Raw genomic sequence first — 6,711 nt, 5'->3', positions numbered from 1 at the left:
AGAAATGTGTGGGGGAAGATTGAACACGATCAACGCATAACGTTACTTAACATCCATCCAGGAATTCTGCATGCAACTGCGTCATGACATTGGGAGATCATTTAAGCAGAAATACCTACATCCCGTAGCACACATGTCTATTAGATACCATAATAAACGATCATTAGCAAGGATGACTTGTGTTTTCAATTCTATATTGAGTGATAATATATGGAAATAAAGTTTCGAATGTTTCGATTATCATGTCATACAATATTAATTTGTTCGAGGTTTTTTTTCAATGCGGCAAGTAAATATGAGCATTTCTGAAAATTGGGCATCTTCGCGCCTGTACGGCTACTACGAAATTAGAAAATCGAAGTTCGTATCGTACCGTCCCTCTCACTCTCGTATTAAATAACACAAGCATTAGTAGGATGGCAAGAGGATTTACACTGTATAGGGCCTGATATGACGCGGGGCGGTTTGACTGACTGTATATTTTTTATTGCGCTAGTAACGTTTTTGTTCTTTATTGAAATAAATAAACAAAAGGTAAGAATGTTCTTTTTTTTAAATAGAATAGAAATAACGTAACGTGACCTACTGGGCTCAATAGGAATCATTTCAGAAGATCCAGATAACCACGCGATTTTACTTTTATTGTGACTAACTAAATTTAGACAATCTCTATTAGGAACAATAAGTTTCTAAGCAAGTAAAATAAGGGATCTATTTGTTTTCAAAACTCCACTAGCTCTAGACCGATGTAGGTGCCACTTCCATTAAGGAACGTGAGGACATGGGGTTCTCTTGGGAAATTTGAAAAACCACGGGCTAAGCTGTGATGTGGAAAGCTGTAACGTAAATCTAAAATAACTCGACCGAGAACCAGGCTCAGAGGAGCTGCTTCAGGGGACAATAAATGTTGCCAAAATGAAAAAATACGCACTAGCTAGGTACCCTAGCTATTACTGATGTACATCATCATCAACCGGAAGACGTCCACTGCTGGACAAAGGCCTCCCCCTTAGAACGCCACAATGAACGACAACTCGCCACTTGCATCCACCGGTTTCCCGCCACTCTCACGATGTCGTCAGTCCACCTGGTGGGAGGCCTGCCAACGCTTCGTCTTCCGGTTCGTGGTTGGACTTTTCTCCCCTGATGTACCTAGTTAGGTATAATAAAAAAATAACTACGTCAATGCAGTTACTCAGAGGCGTGAGGCGAGGGTGTGTGTGTAAGTGTACCTATTGTACTTCTTTTTAGGGTTCGTACCCAAAGGGTGCCCTATTACTGAGACTCGCTGTCTGTCTGTCTGTCTGTCCGTCCGTCAGTCTGTCACAGGGCTCTATCTCTTGAGATGTAATAGTTAGATACTTGAAATTTTTACAGTTTGTATTACTGTGGCCGCTACAGCAACAAATACTAAAAACAGAATAAAATAAATATTTAAGGTGGCTCCCATACAACAAAAGTGATTGTTTTGCAGTTTTTGATTGATATTAATAAAGGCAACAGGTAGATGCTTGAAATATTCACAGAATCTTTAGTTGTATAATCACTTTAAAAATAAATAATTAAAACGAAATAAAAGTTTAAGGGGGCTCCCATACAACAAACTTTTTTTTTGTTTTTTTTTTTTTTTGCTTATCGTCGGCCTAATTCGTTAACCTGCTAAGTCCACTTTTGGGCGAAAATGACTTTTCATACTTGTCAAAAAGTGCACACCATTCTCTACCGTTTGGTAAAGGAATAACGGCTATATCAGCATAAAGTAAGTGTCAAATCTTATGCCCGAAAAACTGCTTTCTGACTTCCACACAGAAAATCTGCTAAGTCCAGTTCGGGTCTTAGTTTGGCACTGACAGTTATTCGCGACACCACGTGTCTGCTGCGTCATGCGATGTTTTACTGAAAATTCGGTTTATTTGAGAAAATTATCAACAGAGTAAATTTATTGTGTTATTTTTCATAGTTCTATATATAATTTAATGTGCGGAACATATATTTCAATCATTATTTGCTTGTTAATTACCTATTGCTGATTGTTTAGTAAAAAGAGTCTTATCTTAGGTGTAAGTACATCTCATAATTATTAGTGATTGATTAACACTAAATACAATTTTTATTACAGGCTGAATTGGTTTTATGGTAAAATAATAATAAGCAAAATATTATGGATATTTTCTCCAGCATACTCAATTTAAGTCTAATAACTGCTAAGTCCTATATTCAATTTAACCTTCAACACGAAAACCTGCTAAATAGACATTTTTATTAATTTCCTGTGATTGGTATAAGATATGCTGTTAATTATATCTTTAAAATATCAAGTTTAGTCATAGCTACCAATGGGATTTTCAAAATTTTGATTAGTTAACGATTGAAGAGTCTATGCAGTTTTTTCAATGTCCTGTAAACTCAGTCAAAATGGACTTAGAAGGTTAACGAATTAGGCCGACGTTATGTCAAATGTTGTATAGATAATAGTTACGAAACCCTTCGTGCGCGAGTCCGACTCGCACTTGGAAGGTTTTTTATATTTTAGTATATAACAAAGGTCTGCTACTCCATGGAGCAGAGGAAAAATCAAACATAAGTCAACGCAATCGAAAGATAGATAGTTATTATAAAAGATGATTCTATAAAAAATCCCGTGTAAATAAAAACCAATAAAGTACTACTTCCTGTTGTTTTAGAAACTTGAAATTCGGTATGGATGTAGCTCTTATAGCAAAATCAATATGAAAAATCTGGAAATTGTAATTTTGTAGTTACATCACAAAGTAACTACTTTTTGTGATTAAAAACTTATTTGGAGTTTTAAAGTGTCCCCTTCCACAAGCGAAATCGTTGGCTTGAAAAATCTGAAACAATCATGGAGGTAGTAAAACTATCACAGCCTGGTAGGCTTTAACAAGTTACCGAGAAATGTTCGATCAAATTTTAATAATATTTTTTTGATTATCGAAACAGTGAGAGTGAAACCACTAGTTAGGATTCCGTAGCCAAAATGGCAAAAACGGAACCCTTATAGTTTCGCCATGTCTGTCTGTCTGTCTGTCCGTCCGCGGCTTTTCTCAGGGACTAGCAATGCTAGAAAGCTGTAATTTTGCACGAATATATATTATATGTAAACTATGCCGACAAAGTAGTACAAGAAAAAAATTTAAAAAAATTTTTTTAGAGTCCCATAGACGTAAAAGTGGGGGTGATTTTTTTTTCTCATCCAACCTTGTAGTGTGGGGATCGTTGGGTAGGTCTTTTAAAACCATTAGGGGGTTGCTAAAACGATTCTTCGATTCAGTGATTTGTTTGCAAAATATTCAACTTTAAACTGAAAATTTTCATTAAATTAAAAATCTAAATCGGTGGGTGGAAAAATTTGAACAAATTCAGGATAGTAGTAAGTATAACAAACTTACAAGGAAAACTATTACGGTTAAGTTTTCTTGAATTTTTAGTAGTTTCAGAGTAAATAGCAGCCTAAGGTAGGTATAAATATATACCTAAACATGGAATATTCCGTATAAAGTACGAAATCCTTAGAAAAATATTACTTAATTTTTTCGTAATGGCTACGGAACCTTATTTTGGGCGTGTCCGACGCGCTCTTGGCCAGATTTTTTTCGAGAAATTATTTAGCTTCATTTAACCTATTGCATTTTACTTTCAAGTTAATAGAAATCCTACTATATCCTAGAACTAGTTTCATATGATCTATGGGTATATCAACTCCAGCTACTCCTAATAGACGATTGACAGGGTACTGAAAAAAAACATTATCCTATTATTATTATAAATGTGAAAGTTTGTGAGTGAGTGAGTGAGTATGTTTGTTACTTCTTCACGCTGAAACGGCTGGACGGATTTGGATGAAATTTGGCGAAAAGTTAGTTTATAACCTGGATTAAAACAAAGAATACTTTTTATCCCGATATTCCCACGGGATAGGGATACAATCTTGAAATAACAACCGCTGGCATAGAGTCATAAAATTGGGTATGTCGGTAGTTGGACGTCTGAAATAACACATATAGGCGACTTTTTGATCCAATATTCCCACGGGATACCTAAGGATAAAATCTTGAAACAACAACCGCTGGGCTTAGAGCCATGAAATTTGATATGTAGGTAGCTGGACCTCTGGAATAACACAATAGGCTATTTTTTACCCCGATATTCCTACGGAATAGAGATTAAATCTTGAAATAATAACCGCTGAGCTTAGAGTCATGAAATTTGTATGTAGGTAGCTGGATGTCTAGAAAAACACATAGACGACTTTTTGACCCGATATCCCCCGTGATACCTAGGGATAAAATGTCGAAATAACAACAATAGAGATAAAATCTTGAAATAATAACCGCTGGGCTTAGAGGCATGAAATTTGGTATGTAGGTAGCCGGACGTCTGGAATAATACATACGCTACTTTTTATCCCGATATTCCATCGGGATAGTTTTGTAACTAAGGGACCCATACATCCCTGTATTATTATTATTATTTTGTATTTTTTTGTTTAATTGTATACTGTAGTTTTTAAGTATTTCATATGTAATTACTTTATCTTGAAAAAAATGACTTTCTGCCAAGTTTCTTGCGGCGCATTCTTTTTGGCAACGATGATATTTCCAAAAGCGCTGGTAGTTTAAAAAATGACGTGTAAAAGTGCCCATTGCGGCCTATTTACTGAATAAATGATTTGAATTTGACTTTTAATTTGGATAGGGAAAAATTTTGAAATTTCAGCACTGGGTTTAGAGTCTTGAATTTTGTACAGTTATTCACAACACAACCTCAATGAAGACCACGATATAAATTTTGGAAATTTCCAGGGGAATTTTGTAAAATCCCGAAAATTTCAATTGCAACTACCAGACCGAATAGTTTACGCGTGCGAAGCCGCGGGTAAAAGCTAGTCATAAAATAATACAGTGTACATCAGTACACTTAGATTAAATCAAACTAGACGCAATGTATCAAAAACATGTTATATTTAGTTGCATTATTTAGTTTCATTTATTTGTTCTTGTTCTTGTAAAACCTTCGTTCGTTAGTCCACGAATTTAAATAGGCTTATTGATATAAAGTTATTCAACTTCGCTTTCCGCATTTCCGCGAACACTTCCGGTAAATAAAGGAGGGCCGGGCTTCCGCTGCCATCCGCACGGATGGGACCCGAGCCATATTCGACCCTGGACGAGTGATATAGAAGCGAAATGAAAACCAGATGATTATTTTTATTACAAAAACCTCTAAGTAGTTTTGTATTTTTTTATGTCGTTTTTGTGTGTTTTTTATATGTAGGTCTTATTATTGAAAAATAAATAAAAACTAATTATACTCGTAATACTTTTAATTTGCAACGTACTACATTGTTTGTACGGGTCAAATCCTGCAAGTTAAATTTGCCGCACATTCGGTAGTTGGATTAACTTCGATTTGGGCATATTTGTGTAAATGTGGTAACAAAACAATAATCTGGTAGTAACATCCTGGTGGCTCAGCCAGGGTCGTCTCCGCAGGACGGAACTCTTAAACGGTTAATGGCATTGAATTAAAATGGGAATGTTGTTTGGATGACAATGGAAGTACTGTCAACAAACAATACCACTCCTTGCAGTTGGGTAAAAAGTACAGTCAGCAAAAAGGCTTGTATTAAAATATCATTTTTAACTAAAACTTAGTAGGTACACTTCCGAGCGACTGCAATTTTACTACGGTTAAAATGAAGATCGAAACGACCAACTACAGAAATTAATTACTTCCTCTTTTTACCCGACTGCAAGGAGAGGTATGGTTTTTCACGCGTATCGTCTACGTAAGTAATATTCTTTTCTCAAACATGCTTGGAAATGTATGCGTTAATGTCACGAAATGGAGACATGAAGTTTCTCATTTATGGCTCCCTACCACCTCCCTACATAACTTCTTGGCCTAGGCCATGAAGTATGTATGAAAATCCATTATTGTCCGCTGCTCTAACTTTTTAAATTTGCTTACTAACATTAAACTGACAAAAGAAAAATTACGAACAGCCAACCACCACTACTCTGTAAGAATTTGCGATACTGCGATGTGATGCGATGCGATGCGATGCGATGCGATACGATGCGATGGATGGATGGATATATATATGGATAATAATTCCTCACATTGTTTGAGAAAAGCACTATACAAATCTCGGCCAGAACAGGGATTGCTGGACTCGTTTTATCCGGCCTCGTCTACGACTCGGCCATCTACCCCGAACTCGTCCATCAATCCCTTACTTCATGGCCTCTGCAGTAATCTATTATTACCGCATATCTCTCAAACCGCTGGACGGATTCAGACAATTAAGGTATCATTAGAATCGTCCCAGCAACCCAAGTGTCCTTAGATAGGTGACACTTTAATTTGTCTCGGTTTTTCGCAGATTGTAATGGTTACGTGGACATTCATGTTCGTGTTGGTTCAGAACTTATCTGCCCACCGCTAAGGCCTACCGTATCCTTCCTCTTGGTCGTTTCTCATTTTTGAGCGTACCTACCTAATCAAATATGGCAACTCTGTGTTATCCCTGGTCAAATTTACTGGGGTACCTAGTTATCATGATAAATATTATTGTCCTAGATGCAGTGTAGCCAATTTTAGTGAGCCTCAAAGCAACAAGAGACTAAATCAAATATTTTGGGCAGCTAGAGATACCATTGTATAAAAAAGGAGCAGTATTCCGTCTCG

Source organism: Choristoneura fumiferana, chromosome 21, assembly GCF_025370935.1.
Source record: "Choristoneura fumiferana chromosome 21, NRCan_CFum_1, whole genome shotgun sequence".
NCBI classification, from domain to species: domain Eukaryota; kingdom Metazoa; phylum Arthropoda; class Insecta; order Lepidoptera; family Tortricidae; genus Choristoneura; species Choristoneura fumiferana.
This window is presented reverse-complemented; position numbering follows the sequence as displayed.